This window comes from Lipotes vexillifer, unplaced genomic scaffold, assembly GCF_000442215.2.
Source record: "Lipotes vexillifer unplaced genomic scaffold, Lipotes_vexillifer_v1.1 scaffold1990, whole genome shotgun sequence".
NCBI classification, from domain to species: Eukaryota; Metazoa; Chordata; class Mammalia; order Artiodactyla; family Lipotidae; genus Lipotes; species Lipotes vexillifer.
The window spans coordinates 144,310-165,136 of NW_006772506.1; the positions used below are offsets into that span (position 1 = coordinate 144,310).

General features: G+C 42.8%; 1 pseudogene; it reads left to right on the forward strand.

Annotated features, from left to right (window-relative positions):
• The first annotated feature begins 10,494 nt into the window (after positions 1–10,494).
• LOC103075115 (adenosylhomocysteinase pseudogene) lies at positions 10,495–11,789 on the forward strand (annotated as a pseudogene).
• The last annotated feature ends 9,038 nt before the right edge of the window (positions 11,790–20,827 follow it).

The following is a 20,827-nucleotide window of genomic DNA, read 5'->3' on the forward strand; positions in this document are numbered from 1 at the left end:
ATAAGCTTTAGTATCAATAGTGTACTTATGTAAAACTGAAACTTAATTTTCTTTTTCTCTGGTATAAGGAAAAAGTTTTATGGACTATTAGTCTGCTCATGATAAGAGATTGTGAAAGGTTTTTCTTTACCTTTTAAATAATCTGCCTAGAAAGCAAAGATTTTGTGTCTTACCAAGGTAGTTTCCTATGCTTCATATTGTCTTTATCATCAGGTCTTTGATTACTTAAAACCAAGTCTTCTCAGTATTTCCTTTAAAATCTTTTTTCACTTTGGTTAAATGGAAATTAAGTAGCTTCATAATGATCTGTGATCCTTTTTAGTCAAGCGTCCACGTTCTTATTTTTGAGTAACTTCCCAAAATCAAATTCTAAATGAAGTCTTTTTGACCTCAAACTAATTTTGGAATTTTCTAAAGGGGCCCTGGAAAATCTCAAAAGATTTGTTCTCTCTCCTTTAAAAAAATGAGGTATTAAACTAATTAGGCTTATTTGATATTTTAAACTTTCTTTGGGTTATATTTGTATACATTATTAATATAAGTGTTCCAGAAATTGCATGAAAATTCTAGACTTCTGATATGTCCGGGTATAATGTTATAAGTCATAATGCTAGTTATTATCTTAAAATATTGTGTCACAGAAATAACCGAATGTCCTTATCAATTGAATTATAATGTACTCTCATCAGATCTTTAACGATGGCCATTTTTTTTTTTGGTGGTACGCGGGCCTCTCACTGTTGTGGCCTCTCTCGCTGCGGAGCACAGGCTCCGGACGTGCAGGCTCAGCGGCCATGGCTCACGGGCCCAGCCGCTCCGCGGCATGTGGGATCCTCCCGGACCGGGGCACGAACCCGTGTCCCCTGCATCGGCAGGCGGACTCTCAACCACTGCGCCACCAGGGAAGCCCAACGATGGCCATTTTTAAGCCTCTTGTCATTTATAGATAGTTACTGTTTTATTCTGATGATTTTGCAGAAGTGCTTCAACTTCAAGGAGATTCATGAAAAGGACTCTGAGAAGTACAGATTTCTGATAACTTTCACATCATACCACTGAACTGGGTAAGAATCTATAGATCTCTAATGAAACAACTGGATTCATTGTCAATATTATGACCTAGTATGAATGTGTTTTGTGTTTGGTAATTGCAATCATTGTTGCTTTTGTTGTGGTCATCCATTTACAATGCTTGGTGTCAGTTTATTTATCTCTTGTAAAAATAAAATACGGTGTGTGTGTGTGTGTGAAAAAAAACAACTGGATTCATAAGACTGCTAACAAAAGATCAAGATCAACAAGAGTTCATTTACGTGGGATTGAATCAACTAACGAGGATGATTATAATTTTTTATGACTTTGAAAGATCTTGGTTCTCTAACGTTTTGTTTGCCAAAGTTAAGGAAGCCTCTTTTTATTTTCTCTTAAGCTATCTATGATTTACAGCTAGTTGGTAAAGTATACCCTTATGAACAAACGTGAAACAGTTACTTTTTCTCCCTGTCTGATCCCTCCAGAGTTCGGAAACTTACTGGGTAGTTTTTTTTGGTTTGTTTGTTTGTTTGTTTTACTGGGTACTTTTCATAGCAATGTAGTTGTTCACATTGGTTCAATAAGAATCCATTCTTGTAACAGGATACAGTTAGAAACATTGGTTATATTAACAAGGCTTTAACTGGGTAGGGGAAGAAAAATAATTCACTCTACCCTTCTAAGGCCTTGGCTGAGATCTGCTGTTAATAAAAGACAGATTAACAGGAGAAAAACAAGCAGAAGTTTAATGCCATGTATACCTCCTGTATAAATAGGAGATACCCAGGAAAACTGAGTAGCTCCCCAAAATTGCCCAAGCCATCACCTTAGATACTATCTTCAGCTAAAGACAAAAGATGTTGGTGGGGGTGGGGGCAGTCTCGAGCAGTTACTGTTACTGAACTGGGTTCGTTTGCCTGATGTTCAGCAAGCCAAATGATGAGATGCTGAGGTTTTATAGCAGAGGACAGGATTATTCACAAGGCAGCCATGGGAGGAGACAGGAGAACAAGTCTCAGATCTACCTTCCCAGTGTCGAGGGGCTTGAGATATTTATGGGATAAAGAAGCAGGGTGGTCTTAGGCATGGGGAAAGGTGATTGGAGGTAGGGAAAAGGTTAGGTAATTAGTGTTCTGTGCAGGCATATCTGAGTTATGTGCTTCTTCATGGGATGTATGTTAAAAAATGGAGGTGCTAGGGGGATCAGCTTGGTGCTGTGTTACCACCTAGAGGGGTGGGATAGGGAGGGTGGGAGGGAGGGAGATGCAAGAGGGAGGAGATATGGGGATATATGTATATGTATAGCTGATTCACTTTGTTATAAAGCAGAAACTAACACACAATTGTAAAGCAATACTCCAATAAAGATGTTAAAAATAAATAAATAAATAAGTAAAAAATAAAAGTCAAGGCTTTTCCCAGTTTGGTGGGTAATAATAAATAGTAAATAGTTTTTCTTCTGGGTCCTGAAAGACAGTCCTCTGGGAATATTTTATGTCAGAATAGGACAGGCCATGGTCCATCTAAGCCTGTACAAAATGACAGGTAGCTTCCCTCCTGACTTCTATCAATCTTCATATTATCAGATGACACTAACAAGCATGATTCTATAGCTTTATATGAGTGTGATGAATAAGACCAAAACAAAATGCCTAAGTACTTTTAAAGCAATATCCCAAAACTTAGAAAGTCAGTGAGTTTCTGAAAGATTTTGTAAAGCAAAACAGTGTATATCGAATTCTACCTTCTTACTGAGGATGGTATGAACTAGAAATGTTTTCCTTTTAGGCAAAAATCTGAAAATAGATGAACTGAGTAGAAAATCTGAGTCAAGGAAAGGTTAAAGTGGAAAGTTGACCATGGCATCAGGGGTATCAAACACCAATAAAATGTACCTGGAGAGAGATGTTCATCCTTGCTTTTCCTTTAATAAAGCTTGGTGGAATGCCTCATGACAAAAAAAAAAAAAATGGAGGTGTTTAGCATGATCTAAGGGTGGAGTTTTCAGCCCTCTGATGTTAAAAGGTCCTTCATCAGATACCGGTGCAGGCCTAGTTTTAGGATTGGTGGTCCCAACCAATTTTAGCCAGCTTGAACTGGACAGGACCTACTCCAAGTTCCTGGAAAACAACTTAAGTCTCGTTACTATAGTGACCCATACGTCAGAGGCTTTATCTGTAGGGGTGGTTAAGAAGTCTTATGATATATTACCTAAGCTTGGAGGGTATGCAATTAAAGAAGGGGAAAAAAAAAGAGAAAAAAATATCTAAAGCAAGCTTAATCAGTACAGGCAGATCACAAGCAGAGGGTTTTTTTTAACAAGCTGTTCCCTTATCTGCTGTTTTGTAAGACACACTCAAGGATTTCTGTTAAGGCGCCAGCTTCTGTTAACCCTATGGGGCATGGTTTCGTTATCAGGCAAAGCACAGTAAACAAGAGCGTGGTTGTTATGTAGCTTTGTTTGCTCCTTCTCCATGAATTTCTAGAGATTTTGTCATCCTCCTCTTCCTGGTACCAAGAGGGAGACACTCTTACAAAGATTTCCCTTACTAGACTTATTTTGCAAACAAATTAGTCTTATGTTGATTATCTCAGATAGAAATGGGGGTGTCTGTAGAGAGTAAAAATATGTTTTCAGTGGAAACTATAATGCACCTGTGTGGATTTCAGATTCTAGTCCTGTTAAATGTCTTTGAGGTTTTGTATTCCACTTGATAGCCTCCCATAACTGCCCCTCCCCCAAACACTTTCTTTTGTCTTTAGCTGAAGATGGTATTTGAGGCGGTGGTTTGGGCCATTTCAGGGAGTTACTCAGTCTTCCTGAGTATCTCTTATGTATACAGGAGGTATACATGGTATCAAACTTCTGTTTGCTTTTCTCCTGTTAATCTTTTATGACAGAGGGGCGTCTCAGCCAAGGCCCTAGAAGGGTAGAGGGAAAATTATTTTTCCTCCCCTACAACATGCATGTACTTACGTTGTATGTGTACATATATCTCCTTTTATATAATTTGTCAATTTACTTTTTCATATAGTATATATGTATATTACTTTATACATTCAGATGCCTTTATGTATTCATTTATATGTCTGTTATATCTTTTTTTAATATCTAAATTTATTTACTTATGGCTGCATTGGGTCTTCGTTGCTGCACGGGCTTCTCATTGCAGTGGCTTCTCTTGTTGAGGAGCATGGGCTCTAGGCGTGCAGACTTCAGTAGTTGTGGCACATGGGCTCAGTAGTTTTGGCTTTCAGGCTCTAGAGCACAGGCTCAGTAGTTGTGGTGCACGGGCTTAGTTGCTCCACGGCACATGGGATCTTTCCCGATCAGGGCTCGAACCTGTGTCCCCTGCATTGGCACACAGATTCTTAACCACTGCACCACCAGAGAAGTCCCTGTTTGTCATTATATCTTATACAGCATATATTATATTTATTCCTTTATTTTTCTTTGCACATGTGCCATGACATTCATCCACATGGGCATTCCATCAACCACACCCCTTGACAGTAATGTCTATAGTGAAGATAAAATTGTTCTCTGATTTCAGAGGCTTATGTCTGAAGCCCACATGAATGGACAGGTCCCCCCAAAAAGCATAAGAGCACTAGCTTTGTTGGGAGTTGGGGAAAGAATTCAAAACGAGCAAGAACCTACTTTGGGCCAGATACTTTACCTGTGGGATCTTTAATCCTTACAACTTTTTGAGGAAGGCATTCATCCTTATTATAGATGAGGAAACTGAAACTCAGAAAGTTTGGGTGACTTATATAGGGTCACACAACCAATAAGTGGAGAAACCTGTATTTGAACTTAAATTTGTCTGACTCTTAAATCAGGCCTCCTAACCATATGCCTTGCTTGCTCCAAAATTTCACACCTTCTGTCTTGCTGCTGAGTCTAGGGGCATTCACCTTTTGGAATTCAGAAAAGTTGTGAACACTACCCCACTCTCATGCCCCACTCTTGTTAAGTTTGAATTTTTTTAACCACAAGAATGCTTTTGCAGTCAGAAAAATTAATAAAGAATTATCTCTTTTAAAATCTTTAAAGTTAGAAAAATCTCAAAGAATATTAACGGGCACATGAAAAACTGGGATGAAATATTTAAAACATATATTACAGATTTGAGATATCTTTGAAAAATATAAATCTCCACTCACCAATAGAAAATGAGCAAAGTATATGGAGAAATAATTCACATGAGAAGGAAAAATTCACACACATATAAACACACATATTCATAGAATTTGAATGATATTACACAAATGGCGTTATACCCTACATTTCATTCAACAAAAGATTCTTTTTTTTCACTCCAGCATGTCTTGGAAATCTATCTAGGTTATTACCTTCTGTGGTATAATAAGCAATATGTTTGATCTTTGTCCCCAGTTCCTTGCACAGAGGTCTTCAAAGCTTTGGAATTTCCTGAATGATAGGAGTGTCTTTTGTCATTCATAAGGAGACAGACCCTTTGGAGCTTATGCTTAAGGGGGTGGGGCCCCTAGATAGCCTCAAGATGGGGCTAGTCACCAGAAATTGGAACTTTCAGCCCCAAGGATCTCTGGGAAGGGGAACAAGATTTGATGAGCTTCCAGGCTGGTGAATGCATCCACATGCTGGGAGGGTGGCACACCCCACTTCCTTGGGAACAGAAGCTCATGCATTCAGGACCCTTCGGGACTTCGCCCTTTGTACCTCTTCATCTGGCTATTCATCTCATTTCTTTAAAATAAACTGGAAAACATTAAGTAAATGTTTCTCTGAGTTCTGTGAGCCAGTCTTGCAAGTGCATTGAACCCGAGGGGGAGGGGGGTCATGGGAACCTCTGATCTATAACTGGTCGGTCGGAAGCACAGGTGACAACCTGGACTTAAGGTTGGCATCTGAAGAGCGGGAGGGCACAGTTTTATGGGACTGAGCCCTTAAGCCATGGGATCTGACACTCCCTCAGTGTCAGAGTTGTTAATTGCTTGGTGTGTTGAAAAAAACACACATTAGATCGATATCTAGTTCATATGTAACTGCTGCATATATTGCAGTGTGAATATACTATAGTTTATTCCTTGATGATAGAGATTTAGGTGGTTTCCAATGCTTTGCTATTACCAACATGCTGCAATGACCTTTTTCATGCCTGCTTCCTTGTGCATGTGTGTAAATATTTCTCTAGGATTGGTGACTAGAAGTGGAATTGTGGAGTCATGGGGTATACTGTTAAACTGGTCTCAGTAATGGACATCTGTCATCTGAATTCTTGCTAGACTTTGACTGGTCTGGTCCAGTCAGATCTTTGAGGCCAAACCTCCATGACTTTGCCTCAAGCTTTCTCCTGCTGCCCCTTCTGTCTAGACTGCCCTCCCCTTCTCTGTTAAGCAAAATCCTATTCAATCATTAAAATTCAACTGAAGTATCACTTAATCCTGGAAGACTTCCCTGACATTCATGAGAGTATGCTGAGTTAGGTGTTCTTTCCCGGTGTCCCTAAATCACCAGGTGATGAGACTTTATTATCGTCATGTGTTAAAACTATGTTTAGATGTCTATCTCCCATATAAATCAGTGATCTACTTGGGAACATTCGTGTCTTATTTGTCGGCCTATAAAGGACACAGGATAGAATAAACACTCATTAAATAACAGTTCAGTGAACCATATATACAAGATTGTGACTCTGTGTCCTCTATTCCAACCTCTATCACCCCGACTTCAACAACTAGGGTCGTTTTGGACCCTTTTGAGAGTCCCTGAGGCCAAGAGTGAGTAAGGCTCTGAGTATGCTGGGGCCCACTCAGTGGTGTTCTCTTAGGAACACCCCTCAGGCCAAATGGTGTTCCTAAGAGAAGCCCCTTCTCACCTCACTGCGGTGGGCAGTGTGGAGTCAGAGCATCCTAGAGCTGCAAGGGACCTCGTTCACCACAGCCCCTGACCCCACCTTTTAGGGAGAAGGAGGAGGACACAAAGAGAGGCATGGAGAGGGGCAGAAGGCTCCCAGCCTCCAGAGCCTTCCAGCCAGTGACAGCCTGAGTCCTGCCCAGCCCAGGGCCAGGTACTGCCTCCCTTCAGCCCAGGTCTGGACCAGCCTTCCCTGTCCCTGAGTGTTTCCCAGAAGCCTGAGCTGCCACCACACCTTTCTTCAGAGTCCCTTGCTTGTTTCTCTGGGCGTATGCAGGGTGTGTGTGTATTTGTGTGTGTGTCTGTCTGTCTGTCTAGGCTCAGTTAGGATGAGGCCAGAAGCAGAAAAGAGGGGCTCTTGTCACTGCATTTCCCACTTGGCTATTTCCCCCAGGGCAGGGTTGGGGGAGGTGAGCCTGAGAGCCCCAGGCTGGACAGAGCCTGCTGCAGTCCCAGGCAGCAAGTCTTGAGACCAAAGTACTGCCATGGGTGTCATTAGGAAAGAATGCAGAGGCAGTAGCAGCAGGGGGAACCTCTGGGCTGGAGAAGGCAGAACTCTGCAACTCCAAGTCCAGACAGACGGGCCCTGCAAAGGGAAACCAGACCTCCATGGGGTGTGGGGGGTGGGGGGCGTGCTGGAGCGGCACTCGGAGGGCAGGGGGACTCTGTATCTGCCACAGAAGTACAGCCTCACCAGGGAGGAGGAATCCCTGAACCAGAAACCCACCCTGGGCTTCCTTGGATCCCCCAGAGAAAGGCCACACCCCTGAAGACTGTTGTCATGGCAGCAGCTGCCAGGGCTGACTGCCTTCCCCTTTTCCTGCATGGCTGCCCTGCCTGCCTTCTGGGACCTTCGGCTCCTGTTCCCTGAAAAGGCCTGTGCTGCCCACCCTGGCTGCTTGTAAACGTGGCTGGATCCTATTTCTCTGTAAGCAGCTTTCACTAAGGGAAGATCCCTGTAACATATTCTGAAAACCTCTAGAAGGTGAGATGTGGGGAGCAAGTCCCTCCTGAATCATATAAGCCAGTCAAGGAATCTAGTAAGAATAACCGTAAGTCCACAGATGTGTGTTCCAGGGCCAGTCTCTTTCTTGGCTTTGCTAGATGAACTTAGCAATATATTTAATCTTTCTCTGTCTCTATTTTTTCATCTGTAAATTAGATTAAATGCAGATTTATAAAATTGTGTCCATATAGTATTTATAAATATAGATTTATAAATTTTCAGTCTAGTCTGAATTCAGGAAGGCCACCAGGAAGGACCCTGAGTCAGAGTGATTGGCCAGAGACAACCTGGAAACTAACCCCATCATCATAAAACTCGACACTGCGAGACATGTGGCAGAGCAGTCCTCCTGGGTTCCCTTACCCTGCTGCTCTCCACACGGCTGCCCCTTCCCAATAAATTCTCTTGCTTTGTCAGCACGTGTGTCTCCTTGGACAATTCATTTCCGAGCGTTAGACAAGAGCCCACTCTCGGCCCTGGAAGGTGTCCCCCTTCCTGCAACAAATGGCGACTCTGGTGGGGCCTCTTCTTCACTACGACTGACATTCTCACCACTTGGGGTACTCGGGAACTGACTCGCCCAGTGATGGACCAGACCCAGCAGCTGCAACTGGGACCCTTTTGTTCCTGGTCTCCTCCTGATGCGGACGACTGGCCAGAGTGCCCTGACCGGGTAAGGAACAAGAGACGTTATTGACCTCTTTCCCCTTTCCTCTCTCTTTCCTCTTTTCAACCCCTCCTATCCTACTCTTTTTTCTTCTGTCCCCATCCTGGACGCAGGAGTCTGGCTTAAGGGCCTCAGCCTGATCTGAGGGTCGGAGCCTGATCACCTACAGTGGGCAGAGAACTCAAATTCTGGTTCTGATCTCTGGTTTCTGCTAGGGCTGAGCTCCTGTCCTCCCTTCCTGGAAGCACAGGGAAAAGTCCCATAATGCCTGGGTGCCTGCAGTTAGCAGGAGACGTCAGTAAGGCCACCCCTTTTGTTCCCCCTTTCCTGGGCTCCTTTCCTACCATTGAAATCTTTGAAGACCTGAGATATTTCCCATTACTCTGTTAGTACTTGGATCTGAAGTTCTGTGTCTCTGTAGGAGCTTTTCTGAGAGACTGCAATCTTGTATTTAAGGGAGTGTCTTATTAGTACAGCCAGGCCTGTGTGTGTTTTATACTTTGTGTTCTGTGTTATGATTTGTGACGGCCATTCTGCCTTGTGAAATGGGATAACACTGTGTGGCCACCATATTGTTTAGACTCCAGAGAAAGCTGGTTTAGGTAAAACTCTTGAAAACTGGTTCCAAAACTGGTTCTCTTTGCATATACAGTTAGTTAAAGCAAGCTTGAGCAAACGTCTTTTCAGAATTCTGACCCTGCGGGAACAAGTCCTACTAGGAGAAATTGATTTTCTCTCCCTGTGCCTTCAAGACCAGGGATCGCAGGAACACTTCTCTAGACCACCTCTAATTCCTGAGACTGAGGGACAAATGGGAAGAAGCCTTTAAAAATTTTATTTATTCCAACTGTTATTTATAAACTAGTGAATTTTATATTGTGATATCTGATTCATGACTAAGTTTAGAAAATGAAGCTACATGTCTCGTGTCTGTCTATATATATATATGTCTCAGTATGTGTCTTTGTCTTTGGATAATATTGCTGAGGTTAATTTGTAAATGAGCTCTATTTAATTGGCTTAAAGAAAAGTAAGTGCTTACAAATCAAACAATTCTAAATACGAGAGAGATTAAGCTAAATGAATTTCAGGTTCATGTGAACTGGGAAATATTCAGTATTAAATTAATACCTGGTATTAATGTTTAAGTTTGTTGATCTAATTAATATAAACATGTCTTTAGAGTCACCAACATTAAGTGTAATACCTTTACTGTGCCTAGGTTTAATATAAGCTAAATAAAATCTTGTTATATCTGTTACAAATTTGTCAGCAAGGAAAGTAACTCGATGTGAAGAAACTTTTAAGGAAAGAAAATGCAAATGAGAAAAGAGTTTTGGGTGAACTTTTAGGAATGTCTACTTGAGGATGATCTCTCCAGATATTTGGTAATGTGAAATTTTAGAGCTGAGTTAAATTAAGTTAAATGATGGAAGTTTGTTGAATAGCTGGGTATTTCCCAAATAAAGTAAGATACTGAGACATCAATTACTAAACAGAGAAACTAAATGTATTTAGGACTATTAATGAATATGTTTGGTGCAACCCTGAGACGTTCTCTATAAGAAAGCAAATGTTTTTAGAAATTATCGCTGGTCAGCAATGAAGACCCAACACAGCCAAAAAAAAAAAAAAAAAAAAGAAATTATCACTGGTATTTATGTTCACCAATCTACAGAATGCTAATGTAAAAGACAGTTCATAATTGCTTACTTCTTAGTTTTCACAAGAAATTAAAGTTTTAAGAGCAGAGGATTCTAATTTAAACATGTAATTAAAGATAATAGAAATAGCCCTACCTGGCGCCGCCAGCCCCGCGCCTGTCCCCAGCCCGCGGCTCGGGACCCTTTGCCTGTGTCCATCACTCCGTGCGGAACCGCCGCCGGTATGTCAGACAAGCTGCCTTACAAAGTCGCTGACATCAGCCTGGCCACCTGGGGACGCAAGGCCCTGGACCTCGCAGAGAATGAGATGCCGGGCCTGATGCGCATGAAGGAGATGTACTCGGCCTCCAAACCACTACAGGGTGCCCGCACTGCCGGCTGCCTGCACATGACCGTGGAGACAGCTGTCCTCACTGAGACCCTCACTGCCCTGGGTGCTGAGGTGCGGTGGTCCAGCTGCAATATCTTCTCCACCCAGGACCATGCAGCAGCTGCCATTGTCAAGGCTGGCATTCCAGTGTATGCCTGGAAGGGTGAAACGGATGAGGAATATCTGTGGTGCATTGAGCAGATGCTGTACTTCAAGGACGGGCCCCTCAACATGATTCTGGACAACGGTGGTGACCTCACCAACCTCATCCACACCAAGTACCCACAGCTCCTGTCAGGCATCTAAGGCATCTCCGAAGAGACCACAACGGGGGTCCACAACCTGTACAAGATGATGGCCAATGGGATCCTGAAGGTGCCTGCCATCAACGTCAATGACTCGTCACCAAGAGCAAGTTTGACAACCTCTATGGCTGACGGGAGTCCCTCATAGATGGCATCCAGAGGGCCACAGACATGACGATTGCGGGCAAGGTGGCAGTGGTAGTGGGCTATGGCGACGTGGGCAAGGGCTGTGGCCAGGCCCTGAGGGGCTTCGGGGCCTGCATCATCATCACGGAGATCGACCCCATCAATGTGCTGCAGGCTGCCATGGAGCGCTATGAGGTGACCATCATGGATGAGGCCTGTCAGGAGAGCAACATCTTTGTCACCACCACGGGCTGTATTGACATCATCCTCGGCCGGCACTTTGAACAGATGAAAGATGACGCCATTGTATGTAACATCGGACACTTTGACGTGGAGAGTGACGTCAAGTGGCAGAACGAGAACACTGTGGAGGTGAACATCAAGCCCCAGGTGGACCGCTACTTATTGAAGAATGGGTGCCGCATCATCATTCTGGCCGAGGGCCGGCTGGTCAACCAGGGCTGCACCATGGGCCACCCCAGCTTCATGATGAGCAACTCTTTCACCAACCAGGTGCTGGCGCAGATTGAGCTGTGGACCCACCCAGACAAGTATCCCATTGGGGTCCACTTCCTGCCCAAGAAGCTGGATGAAGCAGTGGCTGAAGCCCACCTGGGAAAGCTGAGTGTGAAGCTGACCAAGCTGACTGAGAAGCAGGCCCAGTACTTGGGCATGTACTGTGATGGCCCCTTCAAACCTGATCACTACCGCTATTGAGAACCAGGCCTGCCCTTTGCCTTCCAGCTGCTGTCCTTGCCTGGGTCCCACATCTCCTCCCCAAGAGCAAATGGCCCCACCTTTGAGATTGGTTTGATAATGTTCCCCATCAACTCCCTGGGGCTAGTCAGTCTTTGGCCTCTGCTGCATCCCTCATACTGTTTCAAGTGTGGCAGGGGGAATTGAGAAGTCCCTCCTCAAGCCCTGGTCATGGTAGAGGTACATGGGAGTTACCTACAGGGAACCATGAGCTCAGGGGTTTTGGAACTGCTCACTCAGTCAGTCCTTCCTTAGGCTGGAAGTTGGCAGTGGTGTTCACAAAGCCCATGCACTTTACCATCCAGGCCCTCACTTGGCCTATGGACTTTATATCCATGTTCTTGGTTTACAGGTTCATTGGTTCCTCAGCCCATGACAGACGAGAAGGAGCTATGTCAAAGGGTGTGGAGGAACTGTTGGGAGTTTAAATGCTCCTGAGAGCCCGGCTTAGTGCTTGGCATTCTCTTAAACCTCAGAACAATGAGGTTGGTACTTTTATTCCCTATTTTACAGGGGTTGGAATATATTCTCAAGGGATAGCCAAGAAAGGAAGAGAGAAGTGACAGCCAGAGGTTGAGAGGGGCCAGAGAAACATAAAAGTGTATTGTAACTTGATGTTCCCATCACAACTCTGGGTCAAAAAGAGATTAATTTGGTTTATAATGTTAAAAGAGAGCAAGAAGGTGGGTTAATAAAAATTTTGATGCCTAAAAAAAAAGATAATAGAAATAATAAGACAACATTTCAGTATACAATAGGAAAGTAGGATGTATGTTTTCAGTAAAGAAGGTATGAGGAATGGAGTTGCATTTTATTAAGGGAAAAGGAAGTAGGTTTGACTTAGGGCTGGCTGTTTCTGAATGGAAAAATAAACTGATGGATACAGAAAGTGATGAAAAGGTTTGTGGAAAGTGGATCCTGAGAAGAGCTTTGTGCATGGTCAGGACTGACTGAGTTTAAAATAAATTTGATTGAGTAAATGAACTGGGTTTTTTTTGGCTGCGTTGGGTCTTCGTTGCTGCACGCGGACTTTCTCTAGTTGCGGTGAGCGGCGGCTACTCTGTTGCAGTGCGCAGGCTTCTCATTGCGGTGGCTTCTCTTGTTGAGGAGCACAGGCCCTAGGACACATAGGCTACAGTAGTTGTGGCACGTGGGCTCAGTAGTTGTGGCTCGCAGGCCCTAAAGCACAGGCTCAGTAGCTGTGGTGCACAGGCTTAGTTGCTGCACAGCATGTGGGATCTTCCCGGACCAGGGCTCAAACCTGTGTCCTCTGCATTGGCAGGCAGATTCTTAACCACTGCACCACCAGGGAAGTCCCAAGTAAATGAATTTTAAAGGTAAGCTGGTACAAAACTTGAATTTGGCTTTTCTCTCTGTTAAGAGGACAAGTTTTCTTAAGATGTTGAACTGCCTTTGATAACAGATTTTGAGTTTCTTTACCTTTTAAGTGATCTGTTCTATATTTGCCTTTGAAATCTTTTATTGTTACTTTGGCTAAGTGAATAACTGTTGTTTCACAGTGACCTATGATCCTATCTGATTGAGTGTTCTAAACCCTTTTGATATTTTTTGACAAAACTTCCTAAATCAAATTCTAATGAAGTTCTTTTGACCTCTAGCTAACTTTGGGATGCTTCAGAGGGCCCCTGAAACATCCTAATGAGAGATATTAAACTAATTAGGTTCATTTGGTAGGTTAAGTTACATGGGAAGTATTATCAAATAAGTAATAAACCTTCTTAGGTAATATTGTATGGTAAATGTTACTAATATAGATATTCTAGAGGTTATATGGAGTTCCTAAAAATCTAATATGTCCTGGTAAAATGTTATCAGTCATAACTCTAGTTATTATCTGAAAGTGTTGTATGTCACAGCAGTAACCAAGTTACTTTGTCAATTGCATTGTAATCAGATTTAAACGTGCCTTCTTAAGTCTTTTGTCATTATAGACAGTTATGATTTCACTCTGATGCCTTTGCAAAAATGCTTCCTCTTCAAGAAGATTTATAGAAAGGACTTTTGGATAAATACAGGTTTCTGACTTTCAGACCATAATGCTGAACTGGGTAAGAAATTGAAGAATTCTAATGGGAAACCTGATGGTTTCATAAAGCTGTCAACAAAAAGGATTAGTTACATAGGACTGAGTGAACTGGTGAATATGGTTATAATTTTTATGGTTTCTATCTGAAAAATTACTGGTTTAAATCTGTGTTTTCCAGGTGTAAAGAAAACCTCCCCCTTAAACTAATTATGACTTACAATAATTTGGTAAATTATACCTTTGTAAGCAGAATTGAAACATTTATATTTTCTCTCTATCTGCTTCCTCCAGAGATTGAAAACTCTTAGGTTCCCAGCAGCTTTATCAGATAAATTAGGAAGGCTACCTCACTAACAGGTACAGAAATCTCAAGGTATTTTGGGAACCTTGAAAAGGGAGGAATTCACCTAGATCTATTAGGCAAAATCTGTGATAAGCTCTTGGTGGGAATTTCCTAGCCCTGAGAGGTCTTTTAAAAGTCCACTCTGAGACTCCTTATAAAAGTTTCAGGGCTTCCCTGGTGGCGCAGTGGTTGAGAGTCCGCCTGCCGATGCAGGGGACACGGGTTCGTGCCCCGGTCCAGGAAGATCCCACATGCCGCGGAACGGCTAGGCCCGTGAGCCATGGCTGCTGAGCCTGTACATCCAGAGCCTGTGCTCTGCAATGGGAGAGGCCACAAGAGTGAGAGGTCCGCGTACTGCAAAAAAGTTTCAGCAAGCAACATGCCTATATGGTCAATTATAGTTATATAAGTCATCAGGCCAAGTTGATTAAGACCAGAGTTATTTTGCAAACAAACTAGTCTTAATTTGGTTATATTTTGTAAAAACGAGGGTAATTTTAGAGAGAAAAATTTCATTTCAGTGAATATTAAATTCCAGTTTTGTTTACGGAGGTTTGTATTTACTAAGACTCACATCCCAGATAGTTCCTTGCTGTTACGTTATATTAAGGTAAAGTTTAATTGAAGGACACGCTAAGTTTGTTTCTGAAGCTTATCTCAATAATCTATCTTTGGATGAAGATCAGATGCCCCACGATCTGCAACCAGGGGATTATGCATGCTGGAAAAGACATAATTTAAAGGACTTTCTCTACCCTGGGCAGGACCATTATCAGGTGCTCTTTAACTAGCTCAAGCACAGTGAAACTGAAGGGAATTGACTCTTGGGTTAATTTCCACTCACAAAGGCCCCCCCACCCCACCCCACACTGGACTGGCCTGTAGAGAGGACGGTTTATCTCAAAATAACCTTGAAACAGTGCTCAAACAGAGGAGAAACTACACTCATGCTAGGGTGAGAAGAAGACCACATCAGAAGTAGACAGCTTGCTCAAGATCCTCAACCTGACTCATACGATCATTTATAATGTTTTCTTGACTTCTTGGACCCTTGCATATGAATCAAATGTTTTCCTATAATGAGCACAATCCTATGCTAGTTTTAAAAATCAATCCAGTTGTTGGGTTTGTGGCCAATTACATGTATCTAGTACTTCTGGGTTACCTTGGTGAATTTCTCCACTTCAAGGCTCTAACTGGTTGGCTCTGAGGAAATTTACTTTAAAAGCAAAATTATAGTCATGTTCAGGTCACTACTGATATTACTAGATGGAATCCCCTCACCTTGCCAATTAACAATGCCTGCTCGGACCCTGGCTATAAATATGAGTTTTCATCTATTACTCAGGCTCAATCAGAGCAACATGCAAAATTTCAGCCAAGGAATAAGACCTCCCACAATTATGGGATGGATTTATGTAGTTATGTAACACCAGACTGTGGTAATTAAGGCTCCTGTATGTTGGGAACAATTAAATCATACTAAGGATAATCAGTCTAGTAACATTAGGAAACAGGGCTGGGTGCCTTATGGACAATGCCAATATATAATTTCCCTTAAAGATAAGGATCGGTACAGAACAGACTAAGTCAGATGACCTAGGATATACTGGGCTGCACCTAATGGAAGTTCTTGACTTATATTCTTGCTTATGACCTTACTAATCTGCTAGCTATATTGTTTTTTTATACTGCCGGTTTTACAAAATTGTTGTTTCTTGCATTACCAAATGTGTGACTGAGCCTCTGATAAAATGATGATATATAGTTCCATATAAGATCAATGATTTAATGGTGTAATTCTAGATATGGGAAGAAGCAACAAGAGGGAATATTTTCCTGGACCATAAGAGACTAGTGAGACGGGTGGTCTGGAGACTAGTGGCACTGTTAATGAAGCCTAGTCCAATAATTGCAGGACACTGAGTGGCCTATCAGTGAAATCTTCGCCAGACCTGGGAATAGGTATTCCTAGCACCGTGGGATGAAATGGTCATGAAATGCCCCCCAAACCATGGTCAAATTTATGATCCTGAAGGGGATCTGCCAACTGAAAATTGCCATCTGTCTCTGCAAGTGTTAAGTCAATGGCCACTGCAGCCACTGACCTTCAACATCCCCTGAAAGGAATTCAGGGTGTAGATCAGGATAAGGCACTCTGTGCTCTGAGAAAACCTGGCAGAACAGGCCTTTAGCTAGTTAGATGTTTTCAGGAGAAGATCTTATGAATTCTTTCATCTTCTCACACCTAGAGAAATACTAACATCATTAACGGTAACATCTGCTTTGAATATTAAGGGGAATATTACAATTAAAAGTCAAAATGGAGTAGCTATGGTTTAGACACCCAATGAAATAACCAGGTAACATTATGGGTGTGATTTCAGACAAGTCCTTGTATTGCTAAGGACTTGAGTTTTCTGAGCTGTGTCAGAATTGGATGCCACCAGCCATTCTCAAAACAATGTCAGCTGGCAGCTGGTAACTGCAACCTTACTTTTTAAAGGTCTCATCTTGTAACTATTACATTTTTAGACAGTGAAATTGCTTTAGATCATACATTAACAAACAGAAGAGGCATGTATGATGACCAATAGCACCTGTTATCTATGTGTTAATACAACATTAAAAGTTAAAACCTGCTTAGATAAAATTAGACAACTGGCTACCTGGCTACAAGTCTCCCCAAAGTGCTGGTCCAGATTGGATTTCAGGCTTATTTTCCTGAAATGAAATGAGATTTATTTTTCCTATTAAAATTCCAGTTGTCTGGGCTTCCCTGGTGGCGCAGTGGTTGAGAGTCTGCCTGCCAATGCAGGGGACGTGGGTTTGTGCTCCCGGTCCGGAAGATCCCACATGCCACAGAGTGGCTGGGCCCATGAGCCATGGCCGCTGAGCCTGCGCGTCCAGAGCCTGTGCTCTGCAACGGGAGAGGCCACAACAGTGAGAGGCCTGCGTAACGCAAAAAAAAAAAAAAAATCCAGTTGTCACTCCTCCAGCTACTTCTAATTGGGTCTGTTACACTAAAATGGCAGACCAAGGGAGTGAGATTTTAATCATACAAGACTCAGATCCAGAACTCGGAACTCAGAAATATTTCTGATTCAGTGTCTATTTTCCAAATTGAGGCAGGACTATGCCCCATTTTAGCAGGAAGTGGCCAGAGCCATCATCATCCAGTTCCCTGAATTGAAACTGAGCAGGACTCTGTGGGGCTCTGGAGTACAAATCGTTTCTGTGTCTCCTGTTCCTTGTTTGTAGGATTTAGACTTCATTCAGCCTCCTTGACCATCCCTGAATTCCAAAGGGCAGATTCAAACAGTTGCTAATCAGAGAAGGGAGGGGATACAGAAACAGGGGAGTCAAGTGGTGGTATAGCCTTGGGGTAGGCTTCTGGCTCCTCCTAAGGAGTATGCATAGCAATACCTTTGAGTTCTTCTGCAGGAACTAAGGCCCCCACCCAGGTGGAGGATGGTAACTTCAAGCTGAGTGCAAGATTCCTGGAGCAATGTCCTGTTACTTTGCCACCAACCAATCAGAAGAAAGTCACACATCCTGCAGATTTTGCCTTCCTTTTCTGGGCCCAATGATGACCATCCAGTTAGACCTCCTGTTTGGCCCCTGTCTATTTCATCTCCTACAGGGTTCAACAGTTTCACGCTAAATTGTTGTTACCATGAGGGTGAATACTGGTTTCGGGCACAGAATACCTCGATTTAGATCAGGCAGGACTATGCCCACTCTCAGCAGGTAATAGTTACAGAAGAAAGAGACCTCTGCCCCAATTCCCAAGAAGTATCTTGAGTATGAAGTCTCTCAGTGGGGAGTTGTTAGGGGAACCACTGACTGAAACTGCCTGCTCTGGCCAGGCCCAATAGTAACCACTTGCATGAGTTATCTTAAACAGGAGGTCCTGGTAAGGAGCACGGAATTAACAAGCCACCACCAACTGGAAGAATTCGGGAAAGGTCAAAAGGAGACAGGAGACGCCAGTCCATATGTCCTCCCGGAATCCTTCGCACTGGGATCCATCTTGGCTGAGCGATGCAAACGCCACCAGGAAGGACCCTGAGTCAGAATGATTGGCCAGAGACAACCGGGAAACTAATCCCATCACCATAAAACCCGAGACTGCGAGCCATGTGGCAGAGCAGTCCTCCTGGGTTCCCTTACCCTCCTGTTCTCCACTCAGGCACCCCTTCCCAATAAAAGTCTCTTGCTTTGTCAGCACGTGTGTCTCCTCGGACAATTCTTTTCCGAGCGTTAGATAAGAGCCCACTCTTGGGCCCTGGAAGGCGTCCCCCTTCCTGCAACAGTGAGATGGAGGTGGGCATGTCTGGGATCAAGCTAAGGGGAAGCTGACTTGGAATTACATTTAGTTTGGGTTTAATTGGATAATTTGTTCATGTGTTTCTCAGTCACTTCCATGTATGATTAAGTAATTACTAGTAAGGTTTCACAGTGTAGTGAGTAGAAGCTCTAGGATTCAAACTAGGGTTGTCTGATTCTAATGCTAATGAACTAATGCTACACTCTATTGCATTTCATATGTTTAGGGAACCATGAACAAATTTTACAGCTCCAATTAATACCATGGTGGTTTAACACCAGCTACTTGCCAGCATTTGATTCTATTTCCCACTTCGTTACCTGATTCCAAGATACTTCTTTTAGTCTTGGCTCCCATTGCTGCCCTATAAGTACATACAATATGATTTATCAAAAATGCACTCCTGGTCTTTTGCTACACCGACCACATGTATGGTTTTGACCAATCACATCCACACAGGTTCATATTAATTTCTTGGTGATGTGGCATGAAATACTGACATTGACTAAGATACCTTAAAACTCAAAATCACTACTACAATGAGGACTGTGGGGGAGGACAAATAATTTTCCTTCTACCCTTCTAGGTTCTTGGCTGAGACCCTCCTGTAATAAATAACAGATTAATAAGAGAAAAACAAACACATTTAATAACACGTATAGAGACTTACCTTGTGGTGCAGTGGTTAAGACTCTGCACTCCCAATGTAAGGGGCCTGGGTTTGATCCCTGGTCAGGGATCTAGATCCCGTGTGCTGCAACTAAAAGGCCACGTGCCACAAGTAAAGATCCTGCATGCTGCAACGAAGATCTTGCACGTGGCAATGAAGATCCTGCATGCTGCAAGTAAGACTGGGCGCAGCCAAATAAATAAATACATATATTTTTTAAAAATAACATGTATACAGAGGAGAGACCCAGCAAAACTGAGTAACTCCCCAAAATAGCCCAAGACACCACTTTAAATATCATCTTCTTCTAAAGACAAAGGATGTTGCTGGTGGGTGGGTGGGTGGCCAGTTATGGGAGGTGACCAGGAAAAGCACAGTAAACAAGAGTAACGTTGTTATGCAAATTTGAGTCGTTGCCTTCTCCATTGATAAGAGTTTCTAGAGGTTTAGTCATCCTTCTCTTCCAGGCACTGAGAGGGAGACACCCCTACAAATGGAGATTTCCCTTATAAATGTAAATCTCTCTTACAAAAGTGTAATTTACCGGTTTTCTGAGCTTCTGCTAGTGAAACCGTGCATCTCAGATTGGGACTTGAACCCACGTGCTGGGACTTGAACCCAGCTAAACCCCAGATTGGGACTTGAACCCAACCAAAACCCAGATTGGAACTTGAACCCACGGTCTTTTAACTGAGATCACACACCTGGTCTCAGGACTTAATGAAGCTCAGGTTCTTGATGTCTCATCGCAGAAAGAATTCAGTGAGAGACAAAGTGATAAGTAAGAAATGGATTTATTTAGAGAGAAACACACTCCACAGACAGTGTGGGCCATCTCAGAGGCAAAAATGGCCCCAGAGTATGGGGTTGTTAGTTTTTATAGGGGTTGGTGATTTCATAGGCTAATGAGTGGGAGGAGTATTCCAGGTATTTTGGGGAAGAGGTAGGGATTTCCAGGAGTTGGGCCACTGCCCACTTTTTGACATTTATTGTTGGCCTTGGAATTGTCATGGCGCCTGTGGGTGTGTCATTTAGCATGCTGATGTGCTACAATAAGCGTATACTGAGGCTCAAGGTCTAGTGGAAGTCTCGTCTGCCATCTTGGACCTAGTTGGTTCTAACCATTTATGTCGTGTCTATGTCATTCTTTTAAAGGTTGTGCCCTGCCCCCTTCCCTCCTGTTTCACTAGGTCTGGATTCCTTAAAAATAATCAGCCTAAAATAATCTTTATGCTCAGGAGGCATATTTTGGGGTGGCAAATTCTGCTCCTCTTCAGGACACTGACATCAGACTGGTTTGTAATTGTCATTATTAAGACTATTTAAGATAAGAATCTGCACATGAAAACTTAAATCATAAGCCCATATAAGAAAGAAACTTGACAGAGTTAGACAGCAGTTTACTCAAATTTGATAATACTAAAAATTCACCCATCACTAATAATGAGTTGTAAAGCTGAAACTTTTATCAACAACAATAATAAAAATAATAAATTGATTAACCATGCAAAGGAAAGATTGAATCATCTTTACATTTTCTCTAGGAAAAATATTATACAGACATATGAAGAGAGGATCAAAGAGTTTATAATAAAAAAAATTGTAGGGA